The sequence below is a fragment of the Crassostrea angulata genome, chromosome 2 (assembly GCF_025612915.1).
Source record: "Crassostrea angulata isolate pt1a10 chromosome 2, ASM2561291v2, whole genome shotgun sequence".
Classification (NCBI taxonomy): Eukaryota; Metazoa; Mollusca; class Bivalvia; order Ostreida; family Ostreidae; genus Magallana; species Magallana angulata.
In genome coordinates this window covers 69209241-69235252 of record NC_069112.1, presented here as the reverse complement: position 1 = coordinate 69235252, position 26012 = coordinate 69209241, and the positions used below count along the sequence as shown (strand labels likewise).

The following is a 26012-nucleotide window of genomic DNA, read 5'->3' as shown; positions in this document are numbered from 1 at the left end:
TTTGTTAATATATAAAATTTATCTTGGTAAATTGTGAAAAGTTCTGGGGGTTAAAGGGTTAAGGGGCTTTTCAACACCCAATGAACACTTGTATTACTTTGATAGGTGTTTTCCCCAAATAGTATAAAACTACTAACTTCTCGCAAGTTAGGTTAATTCCGACGCTCTTTCGAACTCTCAACATCTCTCTCTGACTTCCCCGAATTGGGACTGTGTATTTAGTTTGCTTTTTGCCGAATAAAACGACTATACGATCACTTAAGACTTTTACTTAACGTGTACACTACTTACGTAAGATACGCGTGGTAGTGTTATACGGGCTGATTGGTGCCGTGACCAGGATTCGTACCTTCTTTAAAAGACTTTGGATTTTTGGATCTATCTAACCAGTCACAGTAAGACAATTTTATTATTCTTTACTGTCCTGTTTTGTAAGTCCGAGTCTCATCTACTCTTGATTTATTCTTATTTATTCTATTATTCTTTTGGGTATTTATTGTTAAACATGACTGAAAGTTTCGAACAAGCCACAAATATTGTTGCTGGTACGATACAGCAAGGGTTTACTGAACTTAATACGACAGTGAATGAGAAACTCAAACATATTAAAATTGCCATGAAAAAGCAAGAAATCATAATTGATACACCTCCTTTTTCGGGGAAGCCGTCGGAATTCCGGGCTTGGATAAATACAATAAACAAAGCTTTGGTCTTAAATCCCCATTTGACAGATGATGAAAAAGTCCGTCTTGCTCTAAGACATAGCAGGGGGGATGTAAGTGACCATATCGACCTGTACATTGAACAGCGCGTGCATGACGAAAATGTAGAAAGGGGATGGGGCACCTAAAAAGCCAATTAATTTTAAGATTTGGGGAATGTAATGACAAACATCACGCATATGCATTCCTGTTCAAAATTAAACAAAAACCTGACGAAAATGTCCAAGTGTACAGCACTCGACTCTCTCGACTGGCCCTCGACGCATTTGACAGCATTGACCCTCCTGAGGTACAGCGCCAGTTGGTACAATTGTTCATTGACGGTATGTCCGACGATCACATGAAAATCAAAATCATGCATCAAAAGCCGACTACGCTGACGGCTGCCGCGGATAGCGCGCTTTCGATACAGAACTTTCATACCGAGGTTAAAATGCGGTTAGGGAAAGAGTTTGTCCCGACGCGAGATCCGGAAGAGGTGGTATTTCCCAGGCTCAGACCTGTCGCGCCTGATCCGCCCTACCCTACCACTACTTTAAACCCTCAAAACCCTATCCCTGCCCCTCGCACTATTGTGCCTATGGAAATAGGTCACATGCGGTACCGAAGAAGGCCCAGAACTGAACAATTTGAGAATGCATGCTTTAATTGTAAAAGAGAAGGTCACATAGCTCGAAATTGCCCCGAAAGACCAGGACAGCCCCAAGCTCGAAAACGTCCCACCCCGAAAAACCGTTTAAACTAGAAACCCTCCGTCGCAATGAGGCCGGCAAGAAAGGTAAGTGTAGGAGAACTAGGTAATCAATCACCCGCCAAGAGGTTAAAATCAGCTTTCATTAATTTTGCTGGTAGTCCAAATTCTTGTTTAATTTAAGTTCAGAACCAGAAACTTAGGGCTCTGGTGGATACTGGAGCAGAGGTGAGTCTTATCAAACGGAAAATTTACGATTCACTAAAATACAAACCGGAACTACAAAGAAAAAGGTTAAATTTAATGGGTGTGGATGGTTCCCCACTAGACATAGATGGAGTGGCTAGAATGTCTTTTATTATTGGCGGAAATAGTGTTGTACAAGATTTTTATGTAACGCGCTCAATGTCCAGAAATGTTATCCTTGGGCGTGATTGGTTGCTTAGTAATGGTGTTAGGTTGTATTTTGACCTAAAATCTTTCAGAATTAAGAATGCGTATGTACCCCTGGAGGAGGATGTGCACATCTCCTCTGTAGAAAAAGGTACGAATTGCAGACTGGCCTCATTGAAAATTAATGATACTATCGTACCATTGGATGATGATTTGTGCATATCTTCCCTGCTACGAACCACGAGCAAAGTTAAAATAAAACCACTGAAGTATGTCTTGGAATCCCCCATGCAGAACAAGAAAATCCAGCTGTGGGCAATGTGTATGGCTGGGTATGTCTGTACCGTAGAATATATTGCAGGTACAGAAAACTCTTGTGCTGACCTCCTCTCTCGGATAAGTCACTCACTACTGACTGATGACTCTGATATTTGCACAGAGACGGGACCGGATGTAAGCGACAAGACGTACAAGATCGGAGTCCTTGATTCTTAAGGATCATATGGACTCCACAATCGAAGACGAAGGGCCAAAAGCTCTCAATGACAAGTTCCGAGACGAAAGGACGGACTCCTCCGATGAGGATGACATACCACTGGCCGAACTACAAAGTCGAATAAGACATAGGGAGGAACGTTTAGCTGATAGGCTAGATGAACGTAGTGACCAGATAAAACTTGACCCCGACGACATTGAGACCGATGAGACTGTGCATGGTGACGTTGAACCACTGACAGACGAGCAACTTAGTGGGGATGATATAATGTCAAATTCGGACGAAGACATGTCAATTGAGGAGGTCAAGGTCAAGAGGCCCAAATCAAGAAGCAGTAAGGCTAAGGGTCTCTTGAAAGCACTGTATCAATTTTTGTAAACTCGTATATGCCCTCAACACGTGGATATTAAAATCCGGACGATATTTACGTCTTTAGGTCATAATGACTGACTTAAGCGTGGGAATAGCTAGATACATGATTAAAGCATTGTTTGTAAAGAATATTTGTTTGTTTTTTTTAGATAAATGATTAAAGCTTTGTTTGTAAAGAATATTTTTTTTTTTTTATAAATAAAATTGTTGACCATAGGACGTTTAAGCCCAGCAGTTGTTTCCCATTGTTCACAACCCTCTCTTAGACGGATATTCTACGTTTGAAGTATACCAAGTTTACAATTTACCTGTTTCAATAGTGACCACTTCTTCCGTTCCCGCTGCGGAACAACCGCTCTCTCCTAACTCCAATGATAAGAATTTTGTTGCAAGATACGCGCTTGAAAATGAAATGATAGCAATCAATTTAGATCGAACCCAGTATGTCCTATTAACTTCACACAAATTAGATAAGTGCGCCAATGTTGCCACATATTTTTGTACTATCAAGAGTCCGCTTTATCCCGTGCATTTGAGTAAAGTCTGCTTAATAGCCCTCTTTATGGAAAAGGCAAATGCCATAAAAACGTTTTGTGAGAAAGTGGTTTATGTGAGTAATTTGCCGCTGGCGCAGTATATTAGCGATGGTCAGTGGACTGTGTCGACAGTCCAAGAGTTGAAATTTTCTCAAGTCTATCCGACAAGTGAACACGGTACAGAGACCACGATTCGTTCTGAGAGCCTCCGGTTGGCGTGCTACGTTTACCGATGTCATGTCGAGCTGTACACGGTCAAATAAACTTATCCCCATATTTTCGCCGAGAAACGACTGTCAAATTCCCTGAAAACCACCTTGATATTACAATTATACACACCCTCAACACCAAAAATATTTGGGAAAAATTTCTACTTTTCTACTTATCCTTTTAAATTAAACAAAATTAAACACATTGAAATGGATGATTTGCAAAATGAGCTAAAGTACATGTATTTTCCACCTGAAGAAAAGTTTTACTTACCCCATTGGTCTTTTCCTTTCATAGGGATTTTGGGTATCTTGTCGTATGTTTAATTGGTATTAAATGTCGTAAACGAATCAAGAGTAGAATAATAGGGCTCTGGAATGCAAAGGGGGATAGTGGGGAATATAAGATGTCTGTACTGCCGACGTATGCAGCGGTCAAGACCCAAGGTGGTGACATTCCTACAGTATCCACTGCACCACCTGCAGAGACTGAACCTACTGCGACCTTGCTACCTCAACAATCTCCAGAGACGCTCAGGATGACTGCTGAACACGGGCCTATCTATCCAAACCTACCAAGATTTGAACTGATTACAAGCCGGGCCTCATCTTTAATTGGGTCAGCTCCGACATCTATTACTGAAGAAGGCAAATTAGGACATCTCCGGTTTACCGGACATGGGATGTATTGGGCACGTCTCATGTAAATCAACGGCCTTATTTTTATTTGACCTGATCTGGACTTGTATCAACGACCTGGACTTTCCTAAAGAACTTTCCGTGGGTATGTGCTACCTTACCCATAGCCAATAACTTTTAAATATGTATAGTGAAGCAGATGAGGGAAATGGAATATGTTAAACATTCCGATGATGACGGAAGGATGAATAACCTTCTACTTATTGTGTATATTGTGTATAATCACAACCAGAGCCGAGGAAATACCGATGATTCTAAAAGTATCCACTTTCTAGTATCACTTCGACGATGTTACCGATGACACCGACTACGACGAACCTACACCAGACCTGTGTTTCGTTTCCGATGATTCCGGATGTGTCATACGCTATTTGATGAATTCTCCGATAATACCGGACGCTGAACTCTATACAGACTTTTCTGTGTAAAGAGACTGTTTTGTGTGAAGAGACTCTTTTGTGTATCGAGACTGTGCTTAAAAAGTTGCAGTGTATTGAGCAACTTTTTCCCGATGTGGTGGAGGTGTGTAACAAAATAGCCCTTGTTACATGTAATTATATAATCGAACACTGGTGATTGGACTTTATATTTACCTATTATTATATAATCGAACACTGGTGATTGGACTTTATATTTTGCGTATCCTATAACTTTGACTATACTGATTGGACGTTACATATTATTCTTTGAACTATTGTGAATTGACTTATCATTTTATTTCAGAATCAGTATAGAATGCTTTCGTAAAGTAAATACCTTTATTTAATGTATATTCCATGTAAATTGAATCACGATAATTCTGTGTCCATCAAAGACTTTATTGCTTTAAAGGAAGGTCAGAGGGAGAGCCAATAGCTACTATGTTTACATATTTATGGGGTGTATTGTTTTGAGGTGATGATCCTTTAATGACCGTAATTAAATCCTTGCTGGTCAGTATGTCTCCAATTTGGACATTATGTTCCCGATTTGTACACAAATATCCTGAGGGGGGTAGAGTTTGATATAAACTATATAATTACATACATCATTCGGCTAATCGAAGTCAATTAGCCCTTTGATCGGCTCAGGTAGATGACAGTAATTGGTCACGATACAGTGACCCTCCCACTAGTAAATATCTGTCGTAACCTTGATTGACCCTAAGTACACTGATTAAGGGCGGGTTCTTGACTGATCAGCTTGACGCCATCTTGGAGCATCATAGTAACAAGGTGGTGGCGTCCTCTTAAGGGGCTTTTCAACACCCAATGAACACTTGTATTACTTTGATAGGTGTTTTCCCCAAATAGTATAAAACTACTAACTTCTCGCAAGTTAGGTTAATTTCGACGCTCTTTCGAACTCTCAACATCTCTCTCTGACTTCCCCGAATTGGGACTGTGTATTTAGTTTGCTTTTTGCCGAATAAAACGACTATACGATCACTTAAGACTTTTACTTAACGTGTACACTACTTACGTAAGATACGCGTGGTAGTGTTATATAAAGTACGGATATATTAGACAAAGTTTATATAAAAATGAACAAAACATTTAGTTAAACACATCGAACATTATATCATAATAATGTGAAAGGTGTTAATTCCCGCGCTTCCGCGGGTTATTATCTAGTATTTAAATATTTTGCTTACCCAGTGTGGAAGCCCCATTCAAAATTCGCTTGTTTTGAGTAAACACATTATTCGATGATTTTGTTCAACATAGTTTATTGAGTATGTGATTTCTTTCAGCAATCTCATTTTGATAGAGGACATGTTTTGACGATCAGCACAAATGCTCTTACCTCTGTGTTTGCAGCGAAGAAATTTGAGGCAAATACGGAGGTACGGGGAACCAAGAGGAACGGTTCTGTTGTAGAAATGTAAGTTATCAAGTTGAATTTGGTACACAATTTTAAAATATACATGTATATAAATTTTTTCATTGAAATAATTACGGGGTTTGTTTTTCAGCACCAGTGTATAAAGACAAGAAGTCAAATAAAAAAAATAAAACGTAAAAATTATTGGTTTTAATAACTCCCAATGGAAAACCTTGACAAAAATGGGTTTGGAACTACCATATCATTACTAGAAATATTCAATACATAAAAGGAATTCAGATTCAAGATGCACAACAGAAAATATATGTGCTGGAGACATCGCACAAAAGACAAAACCCTGGAGATGGGACCGAATATGGAATCACAAATGTGCTATTAAGCACAAAAAAATTCACCATGAGGCATGAGCTGTATATGTCATTATAACACCTCGCAAAATTCCAACACTGTTGCTGTGAGGCTCTTTTTATTTTACAGAGACAATGACGACTACGATAAGGAAGAGGCGCCGCAGGCCCACCCATTTCCGGGAGCCGCGGGGAGGAGAGGCTCGCGAGGGCCAAGCTCGACCTGCCCATTCCTGGGGTGCATGGTGCGGACCCGCACCATGAGGAATCACGTCACGGTGACGCACCTCCATCCCGTGTTCCGGAGGTCTGTGTCCCCCGAGGCGTTGGCCCACCACCTGCTGGTGGAAGGACCTGGCGAGGGACGTACCAACGGGCGATGTCTTCCAGGAGCCCGCCGCCGGCATACCTACCGATCTGAACCTTGGCATGGATGCGCTGTGCCGGTTTGTGGGGGAGGATCCACCCCGCAGATTCGCCTTGTTCGGTCGTCTGCATCCCGCTCTCCTGCTGCATTGGAGGGTGCAGGCGCACCTAGTCTCCCGGTTGCGCCCGAACCTGAGGAGGGACTTCCGCGAGCTGTGGGCCAATGAGATAGTTGGCGGGCATCCCCTTTCGCAGTACGCGATGTTCGGGCTCTTGCCAACCCCACCCCAGCTCCCTGCCATGAGGATTAGGATGCTCCTGATCCCCAAGTCCTGGGGAGCATTAAGCCTGGAAGAGCCCGAGGAAGATGTAGCCCAGACCCCGCCAGACAGCATCAGCCTGGATGGGAGGAAGGTGTAGCCCAGTCCCCGCCTGGAGGAGCCGGAGGACTATGGCCAAACCCAACCCCGCACGAGGAGGAGCTGGTTGGAGCCCTGGGACCCATTGACTGCAGGTAGGGCGAGGGGAGTAGTTCCCTCCGGAGTTCCCCGCCCGCCACCTCGGACTGCGACGGGAGGGTACATAGCTGTGGACTGCCCTCGCAGGGGTGGACGACTTGACCATGATGGCGGGCTGTAACGTCACCTCGCGGGACCCCGTGATGAAACCCCATCACTTAGACGGAAAGCCTGGACCGAGCCAGTAGTTCTAAGAGAGTCAGAGACCAAGCTATGAATCGGTAAGTTCGGGGGAACCCATATTCAAAAATATCAGTGTAAAAACACTATATTGGCGCCCAACGTGGGACAAGAACCCACGACCCCGACAAACACTACACTTCAGCCAACGTGACAGTGACAAAAGTATCAGGATAACTATTATTTAATAGACAAACAAATGCTAAAAAATATCCTGATAAAACTATTTAAACATACAATTTCGTCTTGTACCAACTTGAAAAAGTATGAACCATAGAATTGTGAGCCTACTAATACATTCTATAATGATTCATCTTTCTCATTGACCATGTTGACCTGAAAAATTTGTACACCCCCTGTTTTATGAATTCAATTTAAATTGAATTTATACATTAATGTATTGTTGCCCGCTCTTGGAACAATAAAAATTAAAACAAAAAAAAAAAGACAACCATAATTATAATATCAAAAGACAAAACTACAAATGTCTTAGTCTAACTTATTTATACTTTAAGGTCAGACGACACGTTCCTCAATTCTGCAAAATGTTCTGAACAAAGACCTTGTACAAGCTTTAACATTGATGGTGTTCCACTCTTCAAGTCCATAAATGTTCAGCTTTGGCCCATAATCTGCAGCATTAAAGGATTTGAACCATTTGTTGGTCTTCAAAACCAAATTCTTTGGACAATTATCTATCAGGTTTTTTAAATGAGTTATATGAACTGAAAAGAAATGGTGTCAGCTACAATGAACAGTTCGGGTATCGTTTTCAGCACTTGTTTGTGATGATCCCGCCAGATCTTACCATGGTTGTGAAAGATGTGTTATGAAGGACAGATTGAACAACCTTATTACTTTTCATTCAGACAGGATGCACACCTTGAGGACAGATGAGGAATTTCAGAACTTTGAATACAAAGACCATCAATTAAATCGTTCTTCTTTATTAGAATTGAATATATTGAATGATGTCCATTAGATTATGTGCATTTGGTATTTCTGGGTGATGTGAAGTAAATTTTAATGTTTTTGAAACAAGGAGAGTGTGGATTGTCTCAACAACAACTGACTTTGCTCTCCAGGAACTTAAAGAAACTAGAGGTACTGTGAGCAAGCTCACAATTGATACCCCCGCTAAGAAAAAAATCATAACGCGTGTATTTTTGCTATTATAGAAAATATTGGATGAATCTATTTCACTGACCATTTTCTATAAATAACAACTGCTCTATTTTTTTAAAACTGTTAATGCTAATAGGAGTAAACAAACCAATTTCTATCCTTTAATTCCATTTTATTTTAAGTTAACTGTTAATGCATGAGGACATTTGCATCCTTCCTTTAACAACCGTCACTCAAATCAAACTCCAATCAAACGAAATCCACATGTCAAGCAGCCATTTAATATTTAAACATTTAGAATTATTGGTATACTGAGCCCGATTTTTTCCGAAATTTTTTTCCCACAAATTTTTTTTCCAAATAAAAATTTCATCGGGGCAGGCCATTTTCAGATTTATGTTGCCCGAGAAGAGCAAGCTTTGCGTCAAATTTTAGCTTCTTATATTTAATATTTCCATTAATACCAAAATTGACACGGACACAATGTAGCATTTTCGAAACAATGACCTTGAACTTCCTTAATGGACCGGACACGAATTTTGCATTTTTGTTCTGCCAGTGACCTTGACCGAATGACCTTGGGTCAAGGTCATGACACACCCATAGGTCTAGGCAATCTTTGTTTGAAGTAAGAACCTCCAATGTTTCTCCATAAGAAAAATATGGACCGTACACGAATTTTGCATTTTTTCTGCCAGTGACCTTAACCGAATGACCTTGGGTCAAGATCATGACACACCCTTAGGTCATTACCCCAAACTTTGTTTGCGGGGGGTATAATGAAACGGGAATTTGCACGACAGCCAAGAGCTTTACTTTATTTAGATAAATGGAAAGCCACCGAGTTTAGGCAATTTTTATTATATACAGGACCATTGGTATTGAAATCAGTCTTGAGATAGGAAGTTTAAAGCCATGTTCTGACACTGACAGTGGCTATGTCCATTCTTTTAGACTCCAACCAGACTACAAGAAATGAGTATTTTCAGCACTTTGGCACTTCACTAAATGCAATTTCAGTACGAAAATTATCTTTTTAAAATAAAGAAATATGTCAGAAAATCCCAAAACCCAATAGCTCAGATAGCCAAACCAATGAAAGAAACTGAGACATTTCCCAGCTGACAAATACGAAAGAAGTTGCATATCACAATTTCAACAAAGAAAAAGGATAGCTGTTTTCTCCTAAAAAATGGAAAATTTGCATTTGTTAGGGAGAAAAAGCAGACAAACAGTTTCTGTGTGATGTGTTTGGACAAGCAACCTTGGAAAACCTATTGGAAAGTCCATGCTGTTCAATGTTTGTGATTATACCAAAACTACAAAATCGGCATAGACCAGCAAGACGGGTATACCTAGACTATGACGACTTTGAGAGGAAAAAGCAGGTTGTCTTCCAGATGAGAGAAGTTATGTTATGGTACCCCTGCGCCATGAGATGGAAAGATGGTAATAAAAGCGGTAAGGACATATATTTTTGATTGATAAATGCAAATTTATGACATGATCTGACTAACTATAAAAGGAAATTGTTAAGGCATGTGAATGTAATAATTTTTATTTGTATATTTTTTGGCATCAGCATGTTAACAAAATTAAACTTTTACAAGTGTACTTAACATTTTCAATAATAATAAACACGCTAAAATGCATTTATAGTTTAGTATTTGATATAACCTATACTTAAACATTATTAGGGGTTGTGGCTCTATAATATAATGTTCATAATAAACGTATAACCGCGTTAAACGATCTTCACGATTAACCTAATAATGGCAGAATTTGAGAAAGAACTTGTAAAAATCAAGATGTACATGAAATTTCTTGTTATCAACAAATGCCCAGTTGTTGTTATAGCTGCATCATTTATATAATGTATTAAAATGACCAGTTAAATTTTCTTCACAAATATTATAAGCTGAAATGATCAATTATTTGTATATTATTGTTAACATTGTTTTTAATACCGAACAATTCAGCTGATCGCCGCGAACATTTCAGCCGGAATGCAAATAACACGGAAAATAGTGGACTCAATGAAAATATAACTCTTGCTCTTATTAATATCAAATCTATCATAAAAACATTTATTTCTGTATTAAGAATGATGCATTCAAAATAAATTATATTGCACACACGTTAAAAAATATTAAAACATTCCGCGTGCGAATTGTTGACATTGTTTTCATTACCGCACACCAAAGCAATCTCTCAGCAGAGGGCGCATTCCGCAAGCTTCACTGACACCTCTGTTATCGTCAAAAACATAGTCCGGCTTATCACGTGATAATCACATTGTTTTGCTTTAACAAAACGGCGGCCTCGACGCCAACTAAGAGTGTGGCTATTGTTACAAAAAATGCGACTTGTTTTAAACTTTTTGGTAGAAAAGCCATGAAAGAAAACTTTCAGGAAAAGTTTTACAACATCATTGGACCGAAATATCAGCATAAATTAATGCGCAGAGATGCAATGGTTTGTAGGAATTGTTATTCTCGTGTTATCAGTGTTAATGATTTCATTGAGAAATGTAGACATGCAGCCCAATCTTTTTTAAACGTATCCGTGTGCAAACGAGGTGCTCTCTCCTTTAACACCTCGTTCTGCGTCAAACACTCAACTTCCTGTATTGCCTAAATCGAGGAAAATGTTGAAACTTGATTCTATTACTGTTGATTGTGTCAATGCTGTGGATCCCAGCATCTCCCCAGTTATTGAACATGATTATGTGTCCAAGCCTCTATCCCAGACTGAAACGGAGACGGATAATAATGCAATTCTTGAAGTCATCTCTGACGTTTTCAAGGAAACAAAAGAGAAAATTGAACTGACACTTTATTAGTCTAATCAAGAGGTTTATACATCTATAATCAAAGTACTGAAGTACTGACGGGAGTTGCTTTTATCGATTATCATTTATTCAAAATCAACGATATGTGTTTTTGCATGGCAAGTAGTATCAGTAATCGAAATATTTCTGAGAAATTGTATTGATCCAGGCAAGACTGAACTCTTGTCTTGATCAACCAAACGCTCGGCTGTTTCCGTTTATCTCCGACAAGCAAGAGAGACTCGGAGACAGCCAATCGTCTGGTTGAACGAGACTTCATTGAACTCTAGCGTAGGAATACATACGACTTTAAAAAATATCTAAACTGTTTGTACAATTTAAAATCTTATTATTTTCATGGTATTAATAAATAACTTTTTTTGAAAAACAATGCTTCAGAATACATAGCATCGAATTAATCAATTATTTTCAAGAACTAAGTGTTGTCAGCGGTATTGATTTGTGCTAAGGTCCAAACACTGTTTCACTTTCGCTTTGCCCGAGTGAGTGCATAGGAGAGTTGATTAAAATCAACTCCCAAAAACCATTTATTTATTTGAAGGAAATTTCAGTTATGTTTCTTTGGTTCAGTTAAGGATTATTCAGTTGATAAACATTCACATCAGTATTTATAGTATTACATATTTATGGTAAAGATCTCTATTATATATACTTGATTAAAGCTGTAAATAACAGAATTATCATTATTTTTGTAGAGTTCCATTGTTCCTGGAGGTACTCTGTTGTGTCGCCAATATGCAAAAAAGCCAAATTTTCAAAAATTCTTATTCATGTGGGGAAAAAACTAAATGCATGGTTAAAATGTCCATGGAGTTTTCTACCTAAATTGTGAAATTCATGACACCTGGGACAGGGGTTTAGTCTTTAGGGTGGGACCAATGTAGCCATATGGTGAAAATGTATTAAATATTAAAAATATAGAATGCTTTCTATAAATTAAAGCTATACACGCTATAATTTGCGTCAATTTTGAATGACAGTGAAAACGCATGTGTTTGTCTACTTACAAAAGTTATCCTTAATCTGTAAATTACAATTGTGAATTCCATCTCGTTACAAAGATATAGATTTTTAATTGTTTATTTTCCTGCCAGGAAAATATACCTTTTCATGAATATTAATGAAGGAAGAGAGAAACCGACATCATTGCGCATGTCCGCGGAGAACTAGGTGGTCGTTATTGTTTGCCTAATTAAATATCCAACTTGATTTTTAATATGCTTAACGGTTGTTAATTTGAAATACATACATGTATAATGACTAAAATACGTTTGTCATTCACGACACCATTACTTCTGCATTAGCACTTATAGGATCTATAAATAGCACATAGGGGAAAAACTCAGGTCTACGTCATTTTTTAAAGGAAGTATTCATATCTACTCACAGGCTTGTATTTTTTTCTTTTGTTTGTACTCGTATATCGGACAAAGAGCTAGAGCCACGAAGCATCAAAAAATGCCCTATCATTAAAAATTACCATATTTTGGTCAAATATAGGGTAGGATCTTAGCTTTTCATAACTCTTTTTATTTTTTCGATATCTATCATACTTTTTTATAAACGGAGTTTATAATATGGCATTGTTTTGATGAAAAATGTAGAACAGACGTCATTTTTGTTAAGTAACGTCATAAAATGATAAAACTACGTATGACTTGAATCTAATGAAATAAACAAAAAAACATAAATAAAATTATCATGTAGACATAATAATAAATTTATGAAAATAAATTTATTGATGAAAATAGCATGAAAAGCTTATTTACAATATAGTTTAAAACATATTACAGGGACCAGTGCTGAAGGTCAATATAACGGCGGTACATTTATATATGTCAGTGTCTTAAAAGTTCTTTTTTCTGCAATTTGAAACTGCATGAAGTAATGCTGATGATGCGCAATGTATAACTGAGGATTAATCATTGAATTCTACCAATGTAATCACAAATTATTAAAAATAAATATATAAATATGTCAGAGATACGGTAATTTAATTTAATAGAGATATATGTAATCTCGAATTTTGATGCATTACTGTAACAGTCTGTGTACATTATTCTACATGATTATTTTACTTGTTTCAAGGCTTCGATATTTTCACCCAATCCTGGCGCTTTACAGCAGTTAGATGCTAGGGTTCAGTTCTTTGAAATGTTTAATTTTCCCAGTTTCTCGTGGGCTCACCGTGCGTTCATGTGCGCTCTCCGCTCCGCTCCGTTCCCGCTCATCGTGCACAAATCGCCCACCGTGCGTTCACAAAGATTTCGCCTTGCATGCGCTCACTGCGTTCGTTCGGTGTTCACTTATTATTTAGTCAGATAATTTTATATTTAGGCTTATAACAATACAAACATGTAGTTTATTGTTATTATTTCCTGATTACCAACGAAACACAATGTAACAATACCGCCCGTGGCACTCCGAATAAATCGTTCATCTTGCGTTCACATAGAGTACATATATCGTTCAACGTTCACTTTGCGCTCTGCGTTCGCTCTCAGTTCACCGTTCATAAGCGCTATCCAAATTCGGCTCAGCGTGCACTCGCCGTTCGTTTAGAGCACAATCACTGTGCGCTCACCGTTCACGAACTGTTCAAGTGAAAAATAAAACCTTTCGCGACTCTGTTTATGTAATGGATGTTCTAGTATGCCGAAAGCAGTTCTGTATGAAATAATATAAAACAGTTTCGAGGCCCGTTATAGGGCCGAGAACAGTGATATTTTTTCGTACAGAAGTGTTTGAGGCATATATAGCCTAGAATATCATTGTTGATTCTTGAGACAGCCTGATTTTAAAGAATAACAGTGTTGTAACCACTGATAATGATCTGATATCAAGAAGCTCTCTAATATATCGGACTGTCACAAGTAAAATTTTTGACTGCTGGAACAAAGGAATGACATTACAGCAGTGTTTTAATTTTTATTAATTAAATGAAAAAAGAATATCGATTTCTTTAAAAATATTCTTATGAGTTAATTATTCCTTATAAATGCCATAAAGTCTATTCATTTCCATTTCATTTTTTCTAGTGATATGCATGTCCTTTGAGAATTGTTGCAAGTGATAAGCTATCCGTAAATGTCTTGAGAATTAAGATCATATTTCAGAGAGAGAGAGAGAGAGAGAGAGAGAGAGAGAGAGAGAGAGGAGAGAGAGAGAGAGAGAGAATGTGGGTTTACTATTTCGGAGCGAAGATAGGTTAAAATGAACATTTTTATTTAAAACATCAAGCAGTAGCACATAAATAATGTTGTAAAATTGTCTTGAAAAGTCGAGTTCATAGCAAGCCTGTAGAATTTGTGTTATCATATCTATAGATTTGTAGTGAACTCGGCCGTAAATCGATTTTTTCAGAGGGTAGGGAAGGGGGGGGGGGGGGGTTGAATGGAAACAAATACTGTTTTAAATCTCTCTGTACTCATTTGTTTTGTTTTTTTTTAAAGAAAGGGCCCGGCAATCTGATTTTTTTTCTATATTCCATACAAGAAAAACTTTAATTAGATTTAATACGCATAAAATAATCAAAGATGATTTCAATCGAGAATTTTATAGGCAAAAGTAAGTACACATACATGTACACATATTTAGGGTGAATTTTTATTTTATTGGACAAATTATCAACAAAGACATCGCAATTAGGATTAGACTTCTATATAAAGCACATGCTGATACTGTATTCTAAGCTGTGTATACCAAAAGCCGTCTTCATCGAAATGGACACAATCGATCTTTTAAGAAAGGAGTGTAACTGCATGTAACGGTTCACCGGAAATACATCGACTATGCGACAAATCAACACTGATCAACAGGTGGCTGATAAAGAAAAGACGTATGCATTTGCAAAAAAAATTTATGCAAGGGACGATTGGCTTAATATTCAATTACAGCTGTCCTTAGGAATTAAATAATCAAGTTTTTTGACGGAATAAATTAAGTTTATCATATATGTACATGTTTTCATGTGATGTCGACTGTCTTTCTCCTGCGGTATTCAGGAACACGTACTTGTGTGAAAAAAATCCCTTGCACCTTTCCTTTCGTTTAATGCAGTTCACCGTTTGACAAAAAACCCACAACTAGCTACGTATACATGCTATCGCTTATTCTACATAAAGGTACAGGAATATATATTTACTTACGTACGTACAAAGTTAACTTTGCCAATTAATTTTTTTTTCTGTTTATAGCAATGTTCATGTATCTCATATTCTACTGCAATTGAAAAATACCGTGGTACATAGATATAATGCTTTTTAAAAATGCATACTTTACTGGTCAATTCTATTGGCAAAATACTGAAAGAACTCAAGATTCCATGTACAGATTCAACTGACGTCGCAAACGTCAAACTATGACGTCATTGATGATGCACGATGTAAGCATGAATACACAGTATAAAATTACTTGATAAAACATGTTAAAGTTCAGATTATATGCATTTCTTCCTCAAATATTTAATAAAATGATGATTTTGTAAATAATCACAAATAATTCTTTATCATCATTAATTTAATTCTGCTATTTCAATACAAAGGAAGCAAATAATTACCCTAAAATAGAGTGGTCAGTGTTATTTTCTGTTATTAAAATTTTCAAAATTTGTAAAATACACATTGGCCACACTTGAGTACCTCTACGAAATTTTGCAGGCGGAAGCATTTATACAATATCTCTCAGTTTTAAAAGTTTCAAAGAGGTACTTAAGTGTGGCCACATTCAAATTTGGGAAATACTGCAGTAAAATCTACAATTTTCAGCTATTTTTAACGATCATAGTATGTTTGATGATGCGCATGTGCTAAACGGTGGGGCCGAAGTGAAAAAAATTCATATGCATAGAAGCAGAATATTGTGCCCTACATTATAAGTAATTACAATTTGTATTGTTTCAAACTTGAGTTTTGTGAAAATTTTAAGGCACATTTTGATGCTTCGTGGCTCTAGCTCTTTATGCTTTACTGAAAATATCCCTTCCTTTGTGAAACTATCACAATTATGAAGATGTTGACCCTTCACCAGTTGTGGTATGATAGACTAAATTAAGCTGTCGATATCACGTGATAGATTGATATTCACGAAGAGGCATTACTTTCCTGGCAGGAAAATAAATATTTTTTATTGTTTAATATTTGATATATTTGTTACGTGATCGAATTGAGCATTATAATTAACAGCATAAAGGTAACTTTTATTAGTAATCAAACACATACATTTTCCCCTTTATTCAAAATTGACGCAAATTATAGCGTGTATAGCTTTAAATTGATTGCATGGTTATGATGTCCACGACCTGCTCTACCTAAATTGTGAATTCATGGCCCCTGTGACAGGGGTTCCGGCTGTAGGGGAGGGGGGGGCAATATGACCATATAGTGATAATGCATATAATGTTTAAAAATAATTTCTCTACTCTCTCACGTCTGTAAGAAAAACTGACTTCATAATTATGTTAACTACTTACTAGGGGTACCGGGAAGTCCTCTACTAAAATTGTAAATTTCATGTCCCCTGGAGTATGGTTCTGACTTAGGGCGGGGCCTAAATGGATGTATAATGTTAATGCATATAATGTTTAAAAATGATCTTCTCTACTCTCACACACCTGTAAGGAAAACGGAATTCATTATTATTTAGACCAGTAAGCCCTGTTCCAAAATTATAAATTTCATGTCGCATGAGGTAGTTTTTCTGAGTCTAGGGTTGGGACAAAATGTTCATATAATGTTAATGCATTAATGTTTTAAAAAGTTGTCATCTTTATTTCTGCTGATACTGAATAAAAACTGACTGCATGAAAGAAAGAAAAGAAAGCCATCTATCAAAATTTTAAATTTCATGTCCCGCAATGTAGGGATTTAAATTTAGGGTGGGGCCAACACACTCATATATTGTATAGGGTAGGGATTCTTATTGCAGGGTGTGGCCGAAATGGTCATTTAGTGTTAATATATATACTACATTGTTTAAAAAAATGTCTACCGACACAGAATAAAAACTGACTGCATATTTAGAAAAACAATTAAGCTGTCATTTATAATAATGTTACCTACATGCAAGGCAAGGTTTATGGCTGGGAGGGGGGGGGGGGGGAGGTAATATATTTTTCTTATTAATGTCTTCTGCTCTGGAATTTCAATAAAAGAAATGAATTAATTCCCATATTTAGAAAAGAGAAGGAATGAATTGTCTATCAAAGTTTAGATACTGTGAAAGTTAATTGAGTTATCTTCCATTGTGTCTTCATAATGGAGATATCTTCCCTTGCTTCTTCATAATGGAGTTAATCATGTATTTAAAAGGTTGTATGTTCAGAAGAGTTATGCAAGTATTTTTAGCATATTTAACAATAACACTTTTCAATAAACAAAAAGACTTATAGTAAAGTAAAAATTGGCTAACCAAAATCACTGATAAACAGTACATGTAAAATGATTTTGGTATAAAAACTAGATAGTGATAAAAGGTTAATTACATGCACCGCGGCCAACAAATGCTCAGTCTGCAGTAAAGACATGGGGAACGTCAACTCTGAGCTCGATATCATAAAATGCCAATCCAGCAGCATGAGGCAAAGAACCCTTGACATCACAAAAATATACATATGTATGGTAGTCGCTCAAGTGCACAACAACAATCATACCAGATTTGGTGTTGAGAGGCCGTCCAGACCTTGTCCTTGCTCCAAATCAGTTAGAAACACAACTCCTTAATTCCGTATCTCTAACTGAGAAACTCAACATTGGCTGCACACATGTGTTCGACATTAGACACATCCAAAATTGAGGGATTGATCAATGAAACTGTATACCTTTTTTAAGTACAAATCAGCAATTTGTATCAGTGACTTAAAAAAAAGTTGGTACTATGCAGTTGTAGCTGCTCATTTTTTATTTTTTTAGTACAAATATACAAGTACAAATACGCAATTTGTATTGATGACTTAAAAATCTTGGTACTATGCAGTTGTAGCTGCTCGTTTGTTTGTTTTCTTAATACAAATATACAGATACAAATAGGCGATTTAAACAAATTTGGTACTATGCAGTTGTAGTTCTAGTACAAATATGCAAGTACAAACAAGATATCTGTGAGCCAATGCTCACTAGTGATACCCCCGCTCTGATGTGAATATGCAAAATAAACAAAGTACTCATTTAACAGGAAGTTGACGTCCGATTGATACAAAAATATATCCCACGATATGGCATGCCTTGACAAACACTGTGTAAAAATTTCAAGCATCTGCGATAAACAGTTGTTGAGAAATCTTTGACGGAAATTTGTTTGAAAATTTTGGCTAAAAAAACAAAGTCGTCATTTAACAGGAAGTTGACATCCGATTGGTACAAAAATATATCCCACGATATGGCATGCCTATACAAATATTGTGTGAAAATTTCAAGCATCTGCGATAAATAGTTGTTGAGAAATCTCTGACGAAAATGTTTAAAAATTTTGGTTAAAAAAAAGTTGTCATTTAACAGGAAGTTGACGTCCGATTGATACAAAAATATATCCCACGATATGGCATGCCTTAACAAACACTGTGTAAAAATTTTTAGCATCTGCGATAAATAGTTGCTCAGATAAATGCGACAGAAATTTTTGTTACGGACGGACAGAGAGACAGACGGACAGACAGACGCACAAGGGTAAAACAGTATACCCCATCTCCTTCGGAGCGGGGTATAATAAATAATTTGTATCAGTGAATGAATAAAATTTAATACTATGCAGTTGTAGCTGCTCGTTTCTTTTTTTAGTACTAATATGCAAGTACAAATAAGCAATCTGTACGAAATTTTGTTAATTTTGAACCATACAGCAGTATAAACCATGAATAATTTTTATCAAAATTCCAGTTTTTGTAAATCAACAAAGAATGGTATTTCAGTTTCATGATTTATTAATAATATTTTTAAATAAAAATATCTTGAACATATGCATGCAACATGCATTTCACATACAACTTTAAATATCTTCCTCATAAGATTTGTTTAGCAGTAATGTTCATGGATAATTGTGTAAACTCCACATTTACCTCTGTGATTATTATTCAATGTTAGGTATCTGTTACAATTTTGCTTTTACATTAAACAGCAACAAGTTACTGACGTACTCAATGCGCCTGCATTATAAATTATGTTGTACTCATGCCATACAAAACGTATGCAGACTCCAAGTATTAAACACAAGAAAACCATTACTTTTAACTATATAATTACACTTGGATTGATAGTGTGTAAGCATTTCAGTAAATGTGATTGTTCTAAAAGTATTAATGTAATTATCAAAAACAAGAATAAAATAAAACTAGAGCAAAGCTCGTTGCAAAGCAACGAGTGGGTCTTCCGTTAATGTCGGAAGTAAAACTGGAAGTTCCTGTAAGAAGCAGAGCTCTTAAACCAATTACAACTTTAAAATAAAAGATGAAAAAATCGAATTATTCCTGGTACGACTTAACAAAATACGAATGATTTTAAGTACGACTTAACAAACACCTTTCCGATTTCAAGAACGACTTAACAAAAAAAAATCCGAATGTGTTCGGATTAAGTACGACTTAACAATTATTTTTGGTACGAGTTAATTTCACTTTAAACATTACGCTATTTTTTAAACCAAGGACGCGGAATCAAAATTTCCGGAAAAATCAATTTTTAAACCCCGATATCTCTGTAATGCATCGTCCGATTTTAAAACGGGTTTCGGTTTTAAATTAAGCTTAATAAAAGCTTCTTTGCTGCTTTATGATTAATATCAAATTATTGGTCAGAAAAGAGTTATTATGAAAAGACTTAGTAGCCCTTCTGGCCCCTAATTTGAGGGGTCAGCCCCTTTTTTCTTGATATCAAATAACAGGTCTCGCTTATATAAACATATTTTGTTCTACAAGTATTCATGAATTGTAAACCGTTCTCGAGATATCTGTACAAATGCGTTTTAGGGGCCGATCCTTTAACACCTTACCGGGGCCACTAACAACAACATTTTTGGTATCATATTGTTAAGAACATTATTTTGAAGAACTTTTGTTCTACATTGCTTTTAAAAATATTTCTCCTTTTTCAGATATTAATGATCAGAGTTTTGAGTTCTGGCCCCTTGAAACCCCCAATTACGTAATATATGACTTAGGTATGGTAATGTATAGATGAACAGCTGTAAAATGAACATTTTTTCTTCTATAATTAATAACAAAATATTGTTCAGTAAAGAGTTATTGTGAGAAGACATTAGAGCCCTCTTGACCCCTAATTTGAGGGGCCAGCCCCTTTTTCTTGACATCAAATAAAAGGTCTTGTAAATATAAACATATTTTGTTTAACAAGTGTTCACAAAATGTTTACCGTTCTTGAGATATCTGTACAAATGTGTTTTAGGGGCCGACCCTTTAACTCCTAAATGGGGTCATAAACAAAAACATTTAAGGTAGCATATTGTACAAAACATTATTTTGAACAACTTTTGTTCTACATTGCTTTTAAAAATATTTCTCCTTTTTCAGATATTAATGATCAAAGTTTTGAACTTCTGGCCCCTTGAAACCCCTAATTACGTAATATATGACTTAAGTATGGTACTGTATAGATAAACAGCTGTACAATGAACATTTTTGCTTCTATAACTGATAACAAATTATTGTTCACTAAAAAGTTATTGCAAATAGACTTTAGAGCCCTCTTGGCCCCTAATTTGAGGGGCTAGTCCCTTTTTCTTGATATCAAATAAAAGCCCGTGTAAATTGAAACAGCTTTTGCATTACATGTTTTAACAAAATATTTATACGTCAAAAGATATTACGGAAAATGTGCGACAATTTTGTGAAAAAATTTGGTGCTAATTTTCAGGTTCAGGCGAGCTTCTAGGCCTTGCGCATTTTTCGCAATTGGAAGCATGGAGGGAAATCGTCCATATCTGAAACCGGAAGTGACGTAATCATTTGCAATTTTAATAATCAGTAGCGACATTGATGCTTAATAACTCCTAAAAATTTGGTGTAAATCAGTTGAATAGTTTCTGAGAAATAACGCTCCAAAAAAGTCAGAAAAAGAAAAAAAAGTATAACTAGACACGATCTCGTTGCGAGCAACGAGGAGGTCTTCCGTGTGTTTAGAACATGAAGTACATGTACGACCTTGGTATGCTATTTAACGGCTAAACGTGATTTAAAATATAAGACAAAGGTCTTCATTCTAAGGGCCAGATACTATTTTGTTTTAGATGTATGAGCTTTGGTTGAAAACATTTAGATCTCTAATTCGAGAGGCAGCCTCTTTTTCCTCGTATCAAATGAAAAGTCATTTACTTTTAAAGATATTTTGTTCTTCAAGTGTATAGAAATTTGTTACCATTCTTGAGATATCTCAGAAAGAGCGTTTAAGGGGCCGATCCCTTATCTCCTTATAGGGGTTGTTTAACGAAATTTTGAAGAATCCATATTGTTTAGTAGATCATTTTGAGTATCTTTTCTTCTATACTACATTTCAAAATTGTTTTCCTTTCTGAGATATCGGTGATCAAAGTTTTGAATTTTGAACCCTTAAAAACCTTAATTACGTATCACATTATAAAATCATGACACTGCTTGGATACATAACTGTGAGATAAACATATTTGCTTCTATAATCTTTCACAAAATATATCTAAGTAAAGGGGCTATAGATGAAAGACTTTAGAGCCCTTTGGTCCCCTAATTTGAGGGGCCAGCCCCTTTGTCTTGATATCAAATAAAAGGTCTTATAAATATAAAAAAAATTAACATTATATGTTTTAACAAAATATCATTCAGAAAAGAGAAAAACAAAGAAAACCAGAAAAAAATTATGATATTTGTTTAATCTCAATTTTTGGGTCCAGGCGAGCTTCGGCGCTTTTTGCGATCGAAATGATTTTAAACCTTCATGCACAATTTCAATCTTCCGTCTACCATCACTGAAAATTTCAAGTGTATATCTGCTATAGTTTAAAAGGAGTACTGCCGACAAAATACCTCTCTGAAAATCGACAAAACGACTATATCTCAAACCCTGAAGTGACGTCATCAATAAAAATTTGCAATACGGTTCACATCGTCATCTATAAGATCGAGAAGTTTCATAAAAATCAATTGAGTGGTTTTCGAGATCTTGCGTGCACAAAATTTGTAAGAAAAAAAAATAATATAGAAGAATAGGGAAAAAAGAACAAAGCAATAACAAAAAGGTTTTCCGTTGGAAACTGAAGACCTTAATAATAAGAAAAGTGAAAAAGAAACAATAGAATAATAGAAGGGTCTTCCGCTGAAGACGGAAGACCCTAATAATTAAAGAATGATTTTGTCTAAATCTTAATGTACGAGTGTATTCAACTTGTACTTCAGTCCAACAACCCCTTTATTTTGAATATCTTATTTAGAAAGTCAAAAAAAAAATGGAGAGAAGGAAATAGAGAGAAAGAACAAATCTTGGCTCCGGCGAGATTCGAACACACAGCTTTTGCAATTGTCATAACAAAATTTCATCGTAGACTGGTCCTCTGTCTCTATCATACGAAATATATATCGCGCATATCAGACAGGCATTGCCAGTCTATATTTCATCATCGAAGGTTCACGTCAAAACATGGCTGACGCGAAATAATTCCCGATTTTCTCTTTGAATTTGGGGCGTTTCCGCCCGGGACAGGAGCTGAATTTTTGTATGAGATAAAATACAACGTGTAAGATGTCTCACTACTCAGGTTTGGTAACAGTGCGAGGTCATTTGAAATATTAATGCGTGTTTGTGTCTGGAGGGGGATGAAAAGGACCGAGCTTGATTTTCGTCGTAAATAAATCGAAAGTAGAATTTTGAGGTGTGGATCTCGGATTCGGTTAGCGACAATTAGGGGAAGTCCTAAAACAATGACTGATGCATTTTACACATGTATTTCAGAGTAGAGATTTTTTTGTGTCGTTTACTATTATGTTTGACTGTTTTATATCATCAGGATTGATAAAATTTTTATAAATGTAGCAATAACGAAATCAGTAACACGTAAATTTATTCATAAAAAAATTGATGACAGTAATTTCCACAGTTCTAACATTCATAAGTAGTTCACACGCTATCGTAGATACAGACTAAACGGAAAACAAGAAATATACATGCAACAGAAATATTACGCGGCTGCTTACATCCCTTGCACTGTGTAAATTTTAAGTCCCCATACAGGCTATACTCGCGGCTTGATATCGGAAATTTCTTCTTAATTGTTCAACCCGCTGCAAATTTGGCAGAAAAACAGAATGAGGCCCGAGGTACATTTACACAAAATTTCATGAGGATTGAGTGAAGGGCTCGGGAGTTATAATTTTTTTCTACAGTACATGTCAAACACGAAAATTAAAACTCAAATGCCAAAAAGTTCATAACTCTGTTAATAATGAACGAATTGGTCTGGTAATTAGTACAGTAATCTAGAATGGTACTAAGTTGAAATTAAAGGTCCGATATCAAAGATCAAGTAAAATCGGGCCAGAAAAACTAAATGATTTTATGAAGGGTGGAGGGGGGGGGGGTGGTGGTCGGGGACTTCTATATTAAACGGAAAATACTAAATTCCCAATATCACTAGAGTTTGAGATACGTGCTTGACCTTTATTTTGCTATTTACCAGCTAAACATGATTTGGAAATAGAATGAAAAATCCTTTGATTTTAAACATACTCTTTTCTTCAATTTTTATATCCTCTTTTTCTTTTACAAATAAATTATAAATGTATTGGACTTCTCGCCCTTGTTTTGTTTCTGATACATGTATAAGAGCTTTGATTGAAACATTTAGATCCCTCTCATCATGTAATTTGAGGGGCTAGCCCCTTTTTTCTTGATATAAAGAAAGGTCCCTTAATATTAAACACATTTTGTTCAACAAGTGTTTAGAAATTTGTTACTGTTTTTGAGATATTAGGGAAAGATTGTTTTAGGGGCCGACCCTTTATCTCCTTATAATGACCATTAAACGAAACTTTGGTGGTTAAATATTATTACGAATATTATTCTGAGTATCTTCTCTTCTATAATGCATTTCAAAATATTTCTCCTTTTTAAGAAATAAATGATCAAAATATTGGACTTCTAGCCCCTTTAAAATCCAAATTATGTAACATATCAGAAAACTTTTAACAAATATAGGTAGATAACTGGAAGATAGACATTTTTGCTTCTATAATACATTACAAAATATTTTTCATTAAAGAGATATAGATAAAAGACTTTAGACCCCTCTTGGCCCCTAATATGAGGGGTCAGCCCCTTTTGCTTGGTGTCAGTTGAAAGATCTTTTATAGATTAATTTTTGATGCTCTACATGTGTTAGCAAAATATTGATTAGAAGAAAGATATTTGTGATCAAATCTCAAATTTCGTAAAAATTGTCAAAAAAATTTAACATCAACATTTTCAGTTCCGGGCGAGCTTCAAGGATGATGACTTCTGGTCAAATCTAAAACAAGCAAGCAAATCTACCATAACCACTCTATCTTGCATATAAATTTCAAGTCCCTAACTATAACAGTTTTTGAGGAGATGCGTGGACAATATCATGATCCAAAATACATGAAAAAGGGAGATAATTCAGAAACGGAAGTGAATTTTCAGACAGGAAGTAAGATGCAAAGAGATATTCACCTAAGACATCATCCCTGTAAAAATCATTAAAATCGATTGAGAAATGGCTGAGAAATTAAGGGTGACTACCAAGAAAAAAAATAATAATATAGAAGAATGAGAACGCGTAGAAAAACAGTAAGGTCTTCCGCTGAAGACGGAAGACCTTAATAATAAAGAAAAAGAAACCGTAGAATAACAGAAGGGTTTTCCGTTGAAAACGGAAAACCCTAAATATAATATACAAAGAATATATCGCATCGCATTTCCCGACCGACCTCAGAAAAAAGAAGTATGTGAAATTCACCTCGACATCAAGAGTTGCAAATTTTACATGTAAACAAACCGCTTGACTTTACAGGGGTGGTGACGGTGTTGAAATACAATCGCACTCACGTCAAGAGACAATACCATTAGTATAATTTGCATGAACAATTTAGTAATACTATTTTCCCTACAAAATTTACGTAAAAGAAAGTTGATCAGACCAGAACAACTTCCCATTTTTATGCGCAATAAATACATTTTTTTTAAATGGCTGGCACGATAGCTTAATATGGGCGTTTTAAACCTTTTGAACATGAAATTTTAACTTCAAGGTTCAACATGTAAACAAACGCTTTGTTTACATAGCGAATAATTTCAAGCTCTGTAACTCGCTTATAACTCAACAAATCAGACTCAAATTTCGGTTGCCTATTAAAAATGCTTTCTAAAGCATTGTAAATATCAAAATCGGAAAAATAATTTTTGACCAAAATCGTGACCATGCCCCTTTAATTCTTACTATCATCTTCTTTTCCGATTTCTTACTGAGTTGGATACAAAATATCTGGACATTGTAGTAGAATAGATCTGGCATAAAAGGATTTTCAAATTTTCTTCAGAATTTCTTATGTTAAACATTAAGCCCCGTATGTAACAGGATGATATCATAGCCATATCAAATATTGAGTATTGCATTTCTCAAGAAGATCTTAGGCCACACCAATATAATTTCTTGTTCGTCGGTTTAAACAAATAAATAATAAACTATACAAATA

At 36.0% G+C, this 26012-nt stretch overlaps 1 protein-coding gene across 1 annotated transcript in view; it reads right to left on the bottom strand.

The window, feature by feature from the left end:
- The window catches only part of LOC128173537 (neurogenic locus notch homolog protein 2-like), a 252423-nt gene that overhangs the window by 111591 nt on the left and 114820 nt on the right, over nt 1-26012 (bottom strand). The window lies entirely within an intron of this gene.